Here is an 18,240-nt window from a genome sequence, read left to right on the forward strand (position 1 = left end):
CTGCTTCACAGGTGTTCACAAAGTATCTAGGTCCTGTGGCAGCCTAATGCAGACTGCAAGACATTTGAATTTTTTTTCTTTATTCAGATGACTTGCTTAGCTTTGCAAAGTATTTTTAAAAGTGTTAAGAATCACTCACTTGAGTGAGGTATCTCCTGTACAGACTGGGGTTTAAGAAAAGCATATAAAGGTGTAATTTGACAACTTCTCACAGGATTGTTTTTTTCTGAGAGATGTCTTCTAGATTCCTTATTTCAAAGAGCTGCTCTTCCACTCAGACTACTGTCTCAGCCAGGGAATTTCTCAGGATTTTGGGTCTCATGGCTTCTGTGATTCTCACAATTTCTCTAACAAACTCAGTGTCATCTAAAAGCTGTATGCTCCAACATGAACATTTACCAACATTTCAGAGTCTAGTTTGGCTTTGTGAAAAGGGATACATTTTGGTGGAGAAACCACATTTATCAGAATTCAGGTCTCTTATTTTCCCCTCCAGCTCCAGCACAGTATGTAACAATGGACACCTCAGACTGTGCTTGGGGAGTGTCTACGAGGATAAATGTGCAGGGTCTTTAGAACAGAAGAAAGAGACCAAAACAAATAAATGTAAAGGAGATGTTGGTGCTTAGAAATTCTGTCAACTCTCTCATTCACTGATGGTCCCCAGGAACTATACAAGTGTTTACAGACAACACTGCAGTGATGTGGTACATAAAAAGGGGAAACAGATCTAACCCTCTGTGCAGACCAGCCTTGGCAGCCTGAGATATAGCTTTTCAGCACAATTTCACTCTACACGCATCTTACATTCTGTCAGAGCAAAACTGTGTGGTAGACAAGCTGAGGATAACCAAGACAGACCCTTATGAATCGGAATTGAATCAGAGCATCCTCCAGGAATTGATCCAGTTGTGGGGAAACATCTGAAATAACTCTTTTTGCTTCCACTAGTCAGTTGCCAAAATTCTGTTCAAGGACTCCATGCCTGGAAGTGTAGAAGACACCTGCTTTTTCTTTTCCTTGCTCAGGAATGTTCCTGCATACTTTTCCATTAATATCCAGGACTCTCTAAACATCATTGTGGTGACTCCCTCCTTTTTTTAAATAGCCATGGCAATTAACACAAGGTTCTTCTCAAATTGTGATACTCATGCAGGAATGGAAAGTACGGCTGGTGCAAAGGCCCACAACACCTAAAGCAATCACAAAACTGGCCAGCACCTTGGTGAAACCAAAAAACTATTTTATTGTGGCAACTCCAAAGCTATAGCAAAACAGTCAAACCGGTTTCGGCATCCATATGCCTTCCTCAGTGAACATAACAGACAAAAATCTTTCATCATTTAAATACACATCACATTTCAGTTGATAATTAATTAGAATTGCTCATTAAGACCAGGTCTAAACAATCCCCCAAGTCTAATGATCCAATTACATTCTTTAGTACTTAGAACAGTGCCAACCCATTTTGCCCTGTCTGTTTCCTTTTATTATATCAATAATAATAAAGGTGAACTGTGCTGTAGTATGTTGTAAAGTATGTTTATATAATGAACTACAGACTCTTATTACGGATATCACTTAAATGTTCAGAAATCCTGACCCGCAGGGACCTAGATGTTTGGCCCACATAGAATGCTGAGCAAGAACAACTGGCTAAATAAATAAGCCAGTCCATGCTGCAGTTCCCAAAAAATAGGATATCATAAACCCTTGATGTATTTGCACTGGTGAAACTCTTGGATTTACTGACATGTTGACAGGCAGAACAATGACTACAGGGGAAACAACCCTTAAGTAAATCTCTGAATAAGGTAATTTGTGATGGAATCATCTTCCTGCTATGTTCATAATGACTAAAATGTGACCCCAAAGTGGGGCCTCTTCAGAAGGAAAACAAACGCCTAGGTCCCAAAAAGTCCGAGATTCTATCATCTGATCTAAGGATACCCCAGTAATGATCAACAATGTTCCAAAGAACATTGGTATTGTGCCCATAGGTAGTAAAAAGCCTGAGGTTAGTGTTGTCATCTGGAACTCTAGATTTGTATGTTAATAAGTCAGATCTGGTTTGTGTAGAAACCCAATTACTGGCAGTCAAAACAATGTTATGGTCATAACTTCTATGATCAAATCTATTGACCAGATCATGTTGGAATTCCTGATAAGATTTTTCAGAGGAACATATACGTCTGATGCAGAGAAATTGAGATTTGGGAATATTATTAATTATATGTCTGGGATGAAAGCTGGGGGCATGGAGTAGCGTATTATATTGGGGATGTTTCCGAAACACCTTAGTACTAAATGTTTGGTCCCTGTCCTTACTTACAGTCACATCCAAAAAACTTAATTTCCACTGAATGGTAATGTACCATGAATTCAATGCCCCATTTGTTCTCATTCAGATATTGCATGAATTTATGCAAATAGGTCTCATCTGCTCTCCATGCCATCCAGCAATCATCCAGACATTGTCTCCAAATGTCAATTTCAGATATTTCAGTTCTGAAATGGTGTCGCAGTTGTATCTCAGTCATGCTGCCAAACACACAAATAAGTAAGAAGCTCAAATCATTAGCATTCTTCACCGCCTATATATATATATATATATATATATATATATATATATATATACCATAGAAAAAAGGCAAAAAGTCTGTGTATATAGACAAAACTGTCCAAACAATAACACTGCCCACCAAACTAATTGGGTAATAAGTAAATAATAAACAAATAATCCATGCTCCAAAATTATGGTGAATCCTGATGGAGCAGCACAAAAAAGCACACTGGTTAAATGTCCTAATTCACTGACGTTAGTAGACTAATATGTCACACAATTGTATCCTGACCATTCCACCAAATACATGAAAATAAATGAAATACCTGGATGATTGGTGTTCTCCCTGCCCATATTTCTTTGAAAACTGGCAAAAAGTCAATGCAAAAAATATTTAACCTTACTGTCACTGTTTCACTACATTCATGAATATAAATAAAATATTCAAATAATTGAAGTCCTTCAACTCCCGTGTCAAATTGTACCTAATCAGACAGGACAAGGGTTTTCTGATGCATCCCATCTCAATCAACTGCAACTAGTTGCTTGAATGATAGAATCTTAACACTTTTTAGGCACATACTTTCTGAGGATGTGCAGAAGGTATTAAAGGTGGCAAGAAAACCTGCTATTATTAAAGCACACATTAATAAATGGAAAAGATTTTCTAGCTGGTGCCAAGACAGGAACCAGCAGCCCTTCGGGACTAGTGTTTGTCTGGTTTTATATTATTTGTATGAGTTACTGTCCTCTGGCCTGTCTTACTTTTCTGTCAAGGTTCATTTGTCAGCCATATTAGTATGTCTGCCCATGGATCCCCTCTTTCAGTGCAATCTCATGTGAAAATGTTTTTGAAAGGGGTGCTTCATACAATGCCTCCTAGAAAACAGGTGGCTTCTCATTTGGGATTTTAATCATGTGTTGGAAAAACTAGCTTTTGCTCCATGTGAACTAGCTCATCAGGCTGACTTGAGGTTTTTAACACGGAAAATAATATTATCGATTGCTCTGATCTCTGCAAGAAGAGTATCTGAGATGAAAGCTTTTATGGTGGGTCAACCTTATCTCATTTTCGTCAACAATATGGTTCATTTGAGAACTAATCCTTCATTTATGCCTAAAGTGGTATCCAAGTTTATTTTGATTGAAGCTATCCATCTCCCCATCTTTTTTTTCAGAACCTAAAGATGAGACAGAAAGGATACTCCATACTTGGATGTCCACAGACAACTCAGGTACTGTCTTGATATTGCAAAATCTTTTAGGAACTCTGATCAGTTGTTAATTTCCTGTACATGTGAAAAAAGGACAACTGGTGTCAAAACAGACTATTTCCAGATGGTTGTTTCATGCTATTATCTTTTGTTATGCCCACCACAACATGTCAATTCCAGCAGGCCCATGGGTTATTTTGTGATTTTTTGGAAAGGGTTGGATTCAAGAATCATTCTAGAACCAACAATGTGGTACTCTGTGCATACACTTACAAAGCACTATAAACTAGATTTCTTCTTCAGGTCTAGGACAGACTTTGCTTGGGCCATTCTTCATGGGTTCCTGGATCCTCATCTTTCTTTCTCCCAGTCAGTTTAAGTTATGGCAATCTACCCATACAGCTAAGGTTACTGTAGCAGTGATCATAATGATGAACATAGTATAGTTGTTTAAGTAAACTTACCATACCACTAGATGTTCAAATGATCACTGCTACAGTAGCTTCTCCCTCTCTCCATTCCCTTATTTTTGTTTGTTTCTGTTGCAAGGGTGAGGCTCTATATATTTACTTTCTTAGTACTGACCTTTTCAGGGCTTTAGCCTCACTTTTTCTGATGGCGTGAAAACACTAAAAGGCTTGGTGTTCAATCCACTTTTTATATTCAATTCATCTCAAGCTGAATAGTGGTTTAGGTGTGTGGAAGATGCCCTTAAAGATGGCTGGCTGTTGTATCCTGTGAAAAATACAACCCTTAACGCTAACGTTACAGCAGTGATTATTCAAACATCTAGTGTTATGGTAAGTTTATTTAAACAACTGTACTTCCTTCCTTTTAGCCATTCTTCCACCAAATTTGTAAGTTTATGTTCTACTCCTGTCTCTTTCAGCTTACCAAGTAGTCTTTAGTGTGGAACTGAGTCACTGGCCTTAGGGAAGTTCAGATAGTCCTCAGCTACTGGGAATCCTTCATCAGTTATACTGTTTCCCAGTCATAGAACTGCAGGTTTGACTGGCAGCTCTTTTTGGTAGTGAAGTCATGATCATACCTCTCAACCTGGAAACATCAAAAATCTGGACAAAGGCCCATGAAAAATGGGTACAAATCTGTATGCTAATTAACATAAAAATTGCATATATAATTATGTATCCCCACCCACTCCAATGGAATTGTGGGGTATAACTTTCAAATGCAAACTGAAGAACAGACAACCAAAATATGGCCCCAGACCCAGACCCTGTAGTAAATGGTAACCGTTTTTTTTTTTAAATGTGTAGCAATGATGTTTACTGGAAAGGGAGAAGATGATGAACCTTAAGAATTTGTTTTTGATGACTTGCAGTGTGTGGGTTCTATGGCAAAAGTAGGGCATTTAATGGTGGGCAATATTCTAATGTTAGCAAAAGAATATTGTAGTTTGCTTGGAGTCTAGGACCTCCAAAAGTCATTCTCCATGGCCTACTGATCAGTGGCATAGCCCTTTGAGTTTGATGCCCTTCCCCCCCTCACAAAATCATGGTCAAATGGGGCCTCCCTATACACAGCCCTCCCCCATGCAGCCATTCTAATGTCCCATTACTTGGCTATTTTGCTCCATTTACCATAAACACTGTAATGTGCATACTATACTGCTTTACTTCTGCAATGATTTTGATTTCATTTAAAAGTTTTATTTTACATTTTATAGCACAACCACTAATATACATCTGCTAAACAAAGCAATGCAGTCCACAATGAAAATAAACTTAACATTAAAACTTCTCTGCCCTTGAAACTCACATTCATTGAAACAGCACTGAAACCCACATTCAAAGAAAATGCATCTGGCCAGTGGCAGATAAAGATTACCTTTGGGCTGTTTTCAAATCATAGGTCCCTTGCACACAAAACATACATGTGTTCTTTGATACACCTTCCTGATTGTATTAAATTATATTCCTTGTATAATACAGTACAGTTATTAGAGAGCGTATTAAATTTGTTTTGAATATTTTTTCCAGTAAACAATGAACAAAATGCATAAACCAATAATGACAAAACTGCCCAATTCAGAACATTTCCATCATAAAAGTCTACTCAGACTTCTACAATCTACCAGTATCAGTAAATATGCACAATTTCTGTAGAAATAAGTCATCTAAATAATTCCACATTAAAGAGATCTGTAACTAATGAAGAGGTTGCTGCTAGCAAAAAATGTTATATTTCATTGTTTCATCCTTAAAGAAAGTGCCTGTTGCCCTTGAGGAATACATTGCATATGTTACATTAAATAAGCTAGCAATATTGCAATAGGGAATGCATGGCAAACTGATAACAGGTTCATACTAGTTATCGCCGCCAAAGAGGACATTCTCAGGACTGCAGCATCCACCCCCTTTAAAAGTACAACACAGTACAGTATCAGCAATGCACCTACATACAGTGGGAGTAAAACCCACAGCCTTCTGCATCGAAAGCAATTATTCTACCTGTTATGCTACTAACGATACAAGCAGACTTGGCATAAGCAGCACTAAACATCTCTTCCCCTGAAGCTCTCAGCTCTTTCTAAAATCCACTCGACACTCAACTGTATCTCTCAACATTTCAGCACAAGAAATCTAGAAAAAGCCAAAATTTATTGGGGGGGGGCAAAAGCCCAAAAACCAGGGACACATTTTAACATTACTTGTATAATCTTGGAAAGTTGCTAGAATAAAATGTTGTGTTACCACCATCTATTTCCTAAAAGATAAGAAGACTGAAAGTTAAATGCTATCATTTAGTGAATTCAGTTCTCACTATAGCTCTCAACCTCTTAGCACAAAAAGCCTGGACAAAGCCAATAATGGTGGAATACAGCCTCAAAAATAGGGACAAATTTCAAATATTGATCTTATAAACTTAGAACACTGCTAGAATAAAAGGTTTTGTGTTGCCATGTATTTTTCTGAAGAATATGAATTTTGAAATTCAAATGTTGTTGTTGTTGTTGTGTCTTTCGGCTTTTCCCGGTTAGGGGTCACCACAGCAGAACTCCTGTCCGCTAATGATTGGCAGCTGATTTTTACGTACCGAGTTGCCAGCCCTGATGCACAACCTTCAATGAAGGAATGCCCATTCACGCATGTTTCCACACAGAAGACGCTCTAGCTGAGTGTCGAACCGGACAGCGTCTTACTGTGAGGCGACAACGCTACTGCAGTGCCTGTCATAATTTAGTGAATAAGCTTTTATGAGGAACAGAACAAAAATATGAGGCAACAATCTTCTGGACAGTTTTCACAAGTGGTGGTGGGTAGGGAATTTAGGCTCTTGCTACTAGTACCCAAGGTACAGGGTTTGAGCCAACAGGTATATTTAACTGGGGCATTACACACACACACACACACACACACACACACACACACACACACACACACACACACACAGAGCTGTGGAGGAAAAACATACTTGAACAGAAGAACTGCTTGAGTACAGTGCATCCATGCTTATGGTCTAATTCTTGCATTTGAAATTGCTCGCATGCTATGTACAGTGGAGCCCACAGCCTATTCTGACAGGCTGTTCATGGAGCTGATGTCATTGGGCACGCTTCTGCATGTGATGATGTCAGCTGAAAGAAAAATTAAAAAAAAAAAGCTGAGAAATTTGGAAATTAAGGGGTGCCACTCGGGAATCGTGGCACCCCAAAACCAGTAAAAAATTAGATTTTCGGTATGGTTGAGAGGTATGACCATGATGCTTTGGGTCCTGAAGCTGGATGCTCTTTAGAGAGGTCTTAAGCTTGTCTCAGGAACCCCTCCACCAACTTCCTTATTATTGTTATTGGATTAACTGGCCTACAGCTATTTGGACTGATCCTGCTAATATCCTTGAAAACGAGGACCATTAAAGCTGCTTTCTAGTGACCTGGTATTGCCCATTGATCAAGGATTCATTAACGATTTCTATGTGTGCTTCCACCATGGTACATGCCAGGTTTTTGGGAATCAGACTGACATCACATCTAGGCCCCGTGCCTTGTAAGCATTTCAATTGCCACTTTTCTGCTTATCTGCATAGAACTGCTATGTCCTCTACAATCCTCATGAGGATAAATACAAACAATCCAATGGTCACTTTATGAATTAAGGGATGTAAGCCAGCCTATTCTTTTTCTAGTATTTTACCTATTGATCTAGCCAGCTTGCACTTTTTTCTTCCTTCTTCTCCTCCAAATATGTTACCAGTTTTTCTTTTCTCTTTCTTTTTTTTTTTTTTGTAATTCATGAATTGCAAGATGAACATCTTTAATGCTTCATAATTTTTTTTACCATCCTTAATCTCCATTCCATCCTTGACCAACCTGCTTAGGTTGGTGTCCCATTTTCCTTGCTAAAATATGCCTGCTTTTTTTCTTCCTGCTTTACCCATTTTCTGATTTCCTGTCCAACTCAGCCTTGACCCTCTTCACCTATTTAGTTGCTTCCTCCCAGCCTCAGTATAGGTTACTTTAGCTAAGCTAACCTCACACCACTGCTATGCATTAGAGATAGAAAAAGGTACTAAGTAGCTTGGGGATGTTTGGCTTTCTAAGATGTTTTGAGTAAGTATATAACTTATACTATGTTGTCTTTTACCCGTCTCGATAATTGAGTAATTTGCCTCAAAGCAGATATGAGCTGGCAAAAACTTTAGGGCTCCTCCAGTGCTCCAGCTCCTCTCACCCATAATTTCCTGCATTATCAGCATAGCTTCAGATTTCACATGCTACTGTTCTTGTTAGATGAAATCACCAGTGCTCCACTCATTGTTAGAAAATTTTGAGATAAGTGCATTGATTTCTTATACATTTATTTATATTTACATTTTCAGGACCTTTCCTGTTTCCAGTTAAAAAAAAAAACCTCTCTCTCTGTCTAGTTCCTGTCTCTCCTTTCCTTACTGTGGAAGTTTCCTTTTTCTCTAAGTTATACAGACAACATCCAATAGGTAGTCATACAGAGGGCTTCAGGTTTTAAAAAAATACTTTAAATGCAGGAACAAAATCCTGCCACAGAACCCATATGCTCAGTATGTTTACTGCCTGGCCATAGATACTTAAAAATGCTAAGTATGATATTTGTTCTTTGGTCCCCCAAAGGACCTTACTAGAAGGAAAAATAAGTTAATAGTGGCCTTCTCTGTAGTTCTACATAGAACTGAACAGACCTTCTTTGGATTTGCACCTTCTTCAGCCGCCCAAAGGTGTTGATTGATAGGTTTCAAAAGCTGTAGACAATGAAAAAGAGAAAAGTCTAAAATTAAAGCTAAAGATAATGGTTCTAAAGGCAAAAAAACAGAGAACAGGAAGAGAGCTTCAGAGTCTCTTCTGTAAGACTCCTCAGCTCTAAAGGTTGCTAGATTCCTGAGGTCTTCCCTTTCTCACCTCCAATACTTTCACATCCATTTCAACCCCAAACCTTATCATCTGATACTACCTGTGTCATTATTGATCACGGATGGGTCAGATCTGAGCCAGCAACTAAGAGGACAGCTCCTGAGCTCAAGCTCTTCCCCTTCCCAATATCCCTTGCTACCCAGAACCCTCAGATCTCATTTGCTGCGATTTCATTTGGAAGGACGGTTTAAGGCACGTGGACCCCCTTAGAGACCCCCTTAGAGACCAAACTACACATAAACGTCTTAGAGATGAGAGCAGTGCTTCTAACGTTGTAAGCCTTCCAGGACTGTCTCCCTCTCAGGACCATTGCAATTCAAACAGGCAACATGGCAGTGGTCTGGTATATCAATAAGCAGGGGGAACACAGTCTTCTCAACAAGCAGGGGGAACACAGTCTTATCCTCTGTGCAGAGAGGCCATGAGAGTGTGGGAATGGGCGATGACTTCCAGGCACTTTCTTCTTGCAAAGCACATTCCCGGCAGTTCCAATGTATTAGCTGACAAGCTCAGCAGATCTATCCTGAGTCCTCACAAGTGGTCCCTGAACCTATCAGTGGCATGTTGGATATTCGACCACTGGGGTCTCCCTTGCTGCTATCTTTTTGCCTCTCCAATCAACCACAAATGCAGCAACTACTTTGCCCTGACCCCCCTCCCCCACAGGGGAGTCACCCAGAGACTCTCTGGTTCATGATTGGCTGCAGTGACTCCTATATGCGTATACACCAATCCCCCTTAGTCCCAAAGTCTTACAGAAAGCCTGTCACCTGAAGACTCCTCTCATCCTATTTGCCCCCTTCTGGCCTCGTCAGGTGTGGTTTTCCCTCCTCTGGTCTCATCTGAATTACTCCCATTCTGGATATCATTTCCCATCCATGGAGGCTTCCTCTTCTCTGTCTCCAGTCTCTTTGTCTGACTGCCTGGTTCCTCCACTTCCAGTGATTTATCCCAGTCCAGGCTTCCTTCTCAGGTTAAGAGAATTATCTTGGCTTCCCAAAAACCATCCACCAAGAAGGTGTATTTCAGCAAGTGGAAGAGACTTTCTCTTTGGGCCAAGGAACACAATCTAGATCTTTTTCAGCTTCTGTCCCTGACATTTTATTGTTCCTGGCCCCTCTTTTCCAGCAAGGAGCCAATTTCTCTATGATTAAGCTCCATTTAGCGGCTATATTCAATTTCTATTTGAATGAAAGTCCCACCTTTTCTTCCAGGCTGTGTAAGGCATACCTCAAAGGGATCTTTCTTCTCAGACCTCTTATGAAAGATCCCTCTCCTCTATGGGATCTCACTCTAGTGTTGCAGTCTTTGACACAGAAATCCTTTGAGCCTGCAGCTACTTGTGGTCTGAAATTCCTGTCTTGAAAGACGGCATTCTTGGTGGTTGTTACTTCAGCCAGGAGGGTCTCCAAGTTGCAGGCTTTCTGTATCAGAGCTCCCTTCATGATGTTCCATAAGGACAGGGTGTCTCTCAGGACCAATCCTTCATTTGTCCCTAAGGTAGCCTCGGAGGCTAACATCAACCAATCTATTCAGCTTCCAGTGTTCTTCTCCAGTTTCTTTAACAAAGGGGAATATCAGTTACATTGTCTGGACATCCATGGACAGTTAAGTTTTTACCTCAAGAGAACAGAAAACTTTTGGACAGCCAATCAGCTCTTTGTTGCCTTCTCTCTGGCCAGGAAAGGTCAAGCAGTTTCTAAGATATTTATTTCTTGCTGGATCGCCAGATGTATCTCTTACATTTACTAAAGCAGACACCTGGAGCTTTCTGGACCAGTTAAAGCCCACTCTACTAGGTGAGTAGCCACATCATCTGCCTTCTTGGCAAAACTTTCTTTCAATGAGATTTGCACCACTGCTACTTGGTCTAACCCCCATACCTTTGTTGCACATTATAAGTTGGATTTGGTGTTTAGGAGCAGCACTTCCTTTGGTTCTTTTGTGCTCCAGCATATCCTTCTCTGAGACCTCCTAGGGTTCATACTAGCTGGGGACTCTGACCCCCTTATATACTTACCATAACTTGGAATCTTTGCTATCTTGTGTCATTATTTATCATGTTGCCACCCTCCTTCCCCCTCCTTCTGGAGATTTGGGTATTATGGAGGGATGTATGCCTTGGGAGTTGTTCTTCTTTACAGGCAGTTTTCACAGCCTCCTTTCTTTCTATCCAGCAAACTCAATCTGAGGGTTGTAGGTAGCAAGGGATCTTGGAAAGGGGAAGAGCTTGAGTTCAGGAGCTGTTCTCTTAGTTGCCAGCTCGGATCTGAGGTCAGATCCTAGACCCATCCAGGATGAATAATGACACTAGATAGCACAGATTCCAAGTTATCATAAGTACATAACTCTTTTTAACTTTTCAGACAACTTCAAAACCAGCAGACATTTCAGATCGCTGCTTGAAGATAATCTGTTCACTGGGGTCTAGATCTTCCAAGAAGGAGTTCTGAAGGGGTTTGCTATAGAATCCTCGAAATTTTAAATTGCAAACCTACAATGCAAATACACCACACACATACACATACACACAATCTTCCCCCACAATCAAACAATCCTACACTACATTCAGGGGGCAAGCCCCCCTACACCCCCCTACTTATATACACTAATTCCGCGATCACACAATCACACACAAAGGTAACTCACACACACACATCACAGCCAAAACACACACTAACATACACTAAAGCCCCTAACCAACACATTCATACGTACTTACCTACACTTACACCTATGCATTCACACACCACAACACCCCCCTACTTATATATACTAACTCTGAGACCGCACAATCACACACACAAAGGTAACTCACACACACACATTTCACAGCCATAACACACACTAACATACACAAAAGCCCCTAATCAACACTCCCATATGTACTTACCTACACTGACACCTATGCATTCACACACCGCAGCACCAGAAGCTCCGAACTTTGTTATTTTGAATTTCGCGCTTCTGGTGTTTTGGAATTTCAAGGCTTCGGTAGTATAATTTAGAAATACTGAAAGTCAGGATTTCAGTATTTCAAAATTATAACGGGAACCCTTCTGACGATATCTGATTTCTCATCCTGCTTCAGCTGAATCTGTCCAGTCCTCCAGAAGCATCATGGATAATGACTGGGATAAGATGATTTGAGCCATCGTGAAGGCTCAGGAAGACATGGGAGTAATTCCCTCCTGGTCAGACCCGACAGCAAAGAGAGCTGGCCCCCACCAGTCTTCTTATAGTTTCTCCTTCACCAGTTCCTATATTGGTGTTATGACTGTGGGTTGCCCAAGTAGTGCCTTTGCCAGCATTGACAATCTCTGTATCTTTGGCACTGACTATTCCTCTGACCCACTTGACTGAAGTTTTTAGAGCAAATGGCATCCCAGATTTGAAAGGTCTGCGACAGTCACCTTGAGCCAGGTTCAGTTCCATAGGTTTCAGGACTATTCTTGGTTCTAAGTGCTCTGTCACACAGCAGCTTGGCTCTGGTCTCATCCTCAGATCTAGTCGAGACATTGGCATCAGGAAATCGGTCTTCCAGTCCTTTAGCTTTGCTTTCAGCCCCAGACCTGAGATCCCTTTCCTTTATTGCCATGGGTCCATCCTCAGCATTCAAGGTATTTGAGAAGATTTTGGTCCAACAGTCATCTTGGAAATGGGACATATCTTTAATCTTGGATCCTACTTGATCTCCCATTATATCTGTATCTGTTGGATCTCATAATCCTTCCCAGGGCCAGCCTACTTCTGAAAAGCTCAAACCATACTCAAGGTGCCCAGGACACTTCTTCATCTCATTCTTCTCCTGAAGAGCACAGAAAGTGCAATTGTAAGAGGAGACACTTGGACTCCCCTCAGGCGTCTCTCATGGAGGACACTGACTTTGATGAAGGGGATGCCCCCCCCCCGAGGACATCTCATTGATGAAGGGGGATGGCCCCCCCCAGGACATCTCATTTGGTAAACTAATGGAAATGTTAAAACATTGAAGGGGAGCAGTGCAAAGATTCTTCTTCTTCCTCTAATGAGGAAGGATTCTGGAAGGCTTTTGGAGCAGACCCATCTACTTCCTGCTGACAGGCTGATTGACATTGTTTCACAGAGGGCTAGGCAGAATAAAGATGTGATGGAATCGATCCCTTGAAAGCCAGATAAGGTGGCTGACCCTCCCAAGGATTGTATGCATGGGAGAAGATGCCATCCTGTGAATTCCACTGCTGTTGCAGCAGCGACAATTAAAGTGCTTTCAGAAGAGAGCTCCACAGTCCATCCTCCAAACTGTGAGTCCAGTGGAAAAACCCTTTTGGGAAGCATGTATATGCTTTGGGAACATTTTCCCTTTGATCAGTGAATTACATTGCTCATGTCACTAGATTCTAAAGGGGTTTAAATAATAAACTGTTACAGTTCCTCAGGAAGCCACAGACAACAGAAACGAGAAAGTCCATGGAGACTGAGTTGGCTATGACTAATACTAATGTCACCAGGAAGCTAGTTTCTGGCACAGCAGATGGGGCATCGAGAGCAGCAGGTACTGGCATTGCTATACATCATCATGCGTGGCTGTGGTTGTGGCCTTTCAGACAACTTTAAAGTATCTTTTCTTATTGCCCCTTCTGATGGGTCCTGTCTTTTCAGACTTAAGGTTAAAGGCACGTAGTCTAAGAGTGAGCAAGATGGTAAATGTCTGCAGTTGGAGTATGCTTTTCTATTTTCAAAGACCTTTTTCCAGCAACCAGAGAGGAGAGAAGTCTCTCTGGTTCAGGAAGTCCCAACATTTTGCCACTAATTCCTCTTTTGACAAGACCCCATGGGCAGAGGTGGGAACCTGAATGGATTCTCTCCCAGAGGCAGAAGGGTTCTGCAAGATCAAGAGTTTAGAGGCCCCTTTACTGACAGATCCTTTCAGTGATCCTGAAAATTTGCCTGTCTGCTCCCCTCTAGAGGCAGTCAACGGACATCTGTCTCTTCATTTAGACAACTGGATGTCCATCACAAAGGATTCATTGGTGAAATGAAAAATATCTGGAAGCTACATAATTCCATTCCAAACAAAAACAATCTCTTCATATGCCCCCCCCCCCACACACACACACACACAGAAAGGCTGAAGCCAAAACATTTTTCCAGAAAAAGAGAGTCATCCAGACCAAAAATATCCAGAGTCTATTCAAGATTCTTTTTTTCCCAAAAATAAAACTAGGACCTCTGGCCCATCTTGGACCTCTGCAATCTAAACATGATTGTAAAAAAGACAGCATTCTAGATAACAGTGCAATAATCTATTCTTTCTCTGCTGGGGCATGGGAAACAGATATGCTCCATAGACCTTCAGGGATGCCTGTTTTTATGTGAATATTGCACTGCTTTCTAAAACACATCTGCATTTCTGGCTGGGAGGCAGTCACTGTCAGTTCAGTGCCCTGATATTCAGGCTCACTACAACCCTGAGTGTGAGTACCATATGTATGGCAGTGGTGGACTTCCAGGATGGCTGCACATAGAGTAACAGCTTGTTTATAGCTCTCCCAGTGTGAAAACAGAAATTCAGCAGAGAAAGCCAGTAGACTTGTGTTTATGGGTAAATTTTTGTAACTGACAAGTAAGTGCATTGCCTGGATGCCAGGAATAAAGAAATACAGAAAACCCTGGAAAAAATCAGCTACACAAAGTGAGGAAGAAACACTGACTGGGGGTAGTTCGTCATCTGTTCAGCAAAAAGCAATGCAACCTTCAGACATGACTTCCAGTAACCTACAGGAAGATATAAAACAACTGCATACAGACCTGGTTAAAATAAACAAAACACTGATGGAGTATATCAACACAGACAACAAAAGGCTGTAAAAAATTGAAGAAGCTTTAAACAGATATTCAGAGGAGATGATAAAGCTGCAAAAATCAGAGACAGATAAAGAAAAGGATGGCTGAATATGAGACTGCTCAGGAAGAGATGTTTAAAAAATAATAGAATTAGAGGACAGAGCATGTAGGAAAAACCTGAGATTTAAAGCTATACCAGAGAAGCTGGAAGGAACAGGCTGCATTCATTTTATGAAAGCACAAATAAGCAACTGGACTGGTATTCCACAGCAGGATTTGTTAGTTGAAAAGGCACATCATGTGTATGCTCCACACTTGGCTATAAGAAAGCAACCTAGACCTTTAATAGCAACTAACAGTAGGTAAAACTGCTTTTCAGTTTGTAGCCTGCTACAGATCACCCACCCTGACTCAGGACCCCCACTTGGCATTCCTGAGAACATTGGAAAATATGAAGGTCTCACCAAACACCATGATATTGGGGGACTTCAACTACCCAAACATTGACTGGGAAAGCTACTCAAGCCCCAACTCTTTTGCCCAATGGTTCCTTGAGTTTATATACTCAAATGCCTTGGAACAACTGGTCACCACTCCCACAAGAGGGGACAACATATTGGACTTGGTCATCACCAACATGGGGGCTAAATGTTCCATACCAGAGGTAAACCCCTTGTTGGTAAGATCAGACCATAAACTAATCACAATGGATATCCACATCCCGACCCCACCTCCAGCCAAGGAAACCACTGTGAAAAATTTTTCAAAAGCAAACTTCACACTTCTCAAGACCAAGGTGGAAAGTTTCAAAGCCCCCGGGCATATGGAAAATGCTACCCAAACCACAGAATCCTTTACAACTGCACTCTATGAGCACCTACAGGAAAGCATGGATCGTGCCATCCCAAGTAAAACCAAGACTCACTCCTCCAAAAACAGGAGACCAGTCTAGTGGACCCTGGCCATAAATAAGCTATACAACAGAAGGAGGAAACTATTACACGAAAAGGCAAAATCTCAAAAAGGGAAGGCATCCCTGATCAGTACATAGTAAGAAACTTCGATCCCTCATAAAATCATCAAGGGCTAGCTTTGAAAGAAAAATCGCCAAAGACTCTAAAGATAATCACAAGGCGTTCTTTGGCTACATCAAGAATCTGGGTGGCAACTCTCAGATATGCTCTGAGCTGGTGCAAAATGGCACAAAATACACTGAACCCACTGACATTGCCAACATCCAGGCAGACAGGTTCAGTGCAAACTCTACCCCCCCCTTCCCCCCCAAAAGAGCCAGTGTCTATCCCAGAAGAATACAATCCCCCAGACATCACAGACACACAGGTGAAAGCAACCCTCTCCAAAGTAAAAAACACAGCATCAATGGGACCGGATGGTATCTCGGGCTGTGTCTTACACGAGCTCCAAAATGAACTAAACCCTCACATAAATTCACTGTTCCAACTCAGCCTTACCACAGGTTATGTACCCAAAGAATGGTGTACAGCAACAATGATCCCACTTCACAAAGGTGGCGCCACAACGGATCCTGGGAACTAAAGCCCTATAAGCCTGACTAGCCTGGTCTGCAAGGCTATGGAGCGCATCATTATGAATCTCATAAACAAAGACATTGGGAACCTCCAAACAATGGACCCTACCCAATTTGGCTTTGTTAAAGGCAGATCCTGCCTCTTAAACCTAGTTGACTTCTTTGAAACAGTTACCAAAGCCATAGAGGAGGGAAAGGTAGTCCACACAGCCTACCTGGACCACGCAAAGGCCTTCAACACAATACCCCACTCTGGCATCATAAATAAGCTTACTAGCTTAAATATTAACCCATATGTCACAAGATGGGTTGCAAACTGGCTCAGGGATAGAACTCACATGGTCAGAGTCTCGGGTGCCATGTCCGACTCTAAACCGGTTACAAGTGGTGCCCCACAGGGCTCAGTCCTGGGACCCCTCTTGTTCGGTATTTACTTCTCTGAGGTACAGGCAAACACAGGAGGACTGTGGCTTACCAAGTTCGCAGATGATTGCAAACTGGCAGCCATAATAAACTCTCCAGCTGACACAAGCATCCTTCAGAAGGGCCTTACGGAGATGGATACCTGGTGTCAGAACCATGGCCTCAAGCTAAATGCCAAAACATGCATAGTCATCCCCTTTGGGAAAAACAAAGTGCCCACAAACTACCACATAGGAGGTAATCCACTAAGTACCGAAGAAGTAATTAGGGATCTGGGGACCCAAGTAGATAGTAGCCTCTCCTTTGACAATCACATTGCCAAAGTGGTTAGAAAAACCTTCTATATTGCTCACCTAATCACAAACGGGTTCACATCTAGATCAAGAGAGGTCATTGTGCCCCTCTACTCATCGCTCATCAGGCCCATAATTGAGTACAATGCCCCATTTGGGATGTACCTTACCTGATACCTGCAACAACTGGAGAGACCTCAAAAATACCTCACCAAGAGGATTGTGGGCCTCAAACAGATGCCCTATGCTGCTCAACTAAAGAAGCTCCAACTCTACTCATTTGCTTACCGCCTACTCAGAGGGGGCCTCTGCCTGACATTCAAGGCTATATCTAACCCAGAACTGTTGGACATGCTCCATCTCAAGAAAAACAATTCCATTAGAACTACACGCTCCAGGGATTTAAACCTTAGCACAACAATAAACAGGACATGCTGGAGGGATAGATTCATATCCCAAAGGCTTCCCTCGCTCTGGAATAGAATCGCAGTCCATGTTAGACAGAGCCCCTCGCTGACCCTCTTCAAGAGAAATCTTGATGAGTGGATGGGTAATCGTAAATTTACTCCTGGGATCACTTCTTTGGCCCTGCTGGACAGAGGCTCAGGAATCTAGTCTAAAAGGGAGGCGAAAGCCAACATTCTGGCTAGGCTTGTAAATGCCCTAGGACAGATAGCCTAGTACCTACCTATGAATAGTAAAGATGCAATCCTACCAGCAAGAGTTGATTCTGACAAAATTGTGGAAGACGGACGGAGAGAGCAGAGGATTTGTGGAGAATGATTACTCATTGTACATCAGACAGAAAAGGAGCAAATTTATTCCACTACTCAGGGAATGTCGATATGCAGGTATGAGATTCAAACTGCTGTACCCTGCTGTCTTCAAGGTGTTCTTCCCTGGAGAGGCAAAATATTTTTTGATGAAGTACAAGCTGAGGAAATACAAAAGTTTGTCCAACAAAAAGT

The sequence above is a fragment of the Protopterus annectens genome, chromosome 6.part1, assembly GCF_019279795.1.
Source record: "Protopterus annectens isolate FY-2018-M chromosome 6.part1, PAN1.0, whole genome shotgun sequence".
NCBI classification, from domain to species: domain Eukaryota; kingdom Metazoa; phylum Chordata; order Ceratodontiformes; family Protopteridae; genus Protopterus; species Protopterus annectens.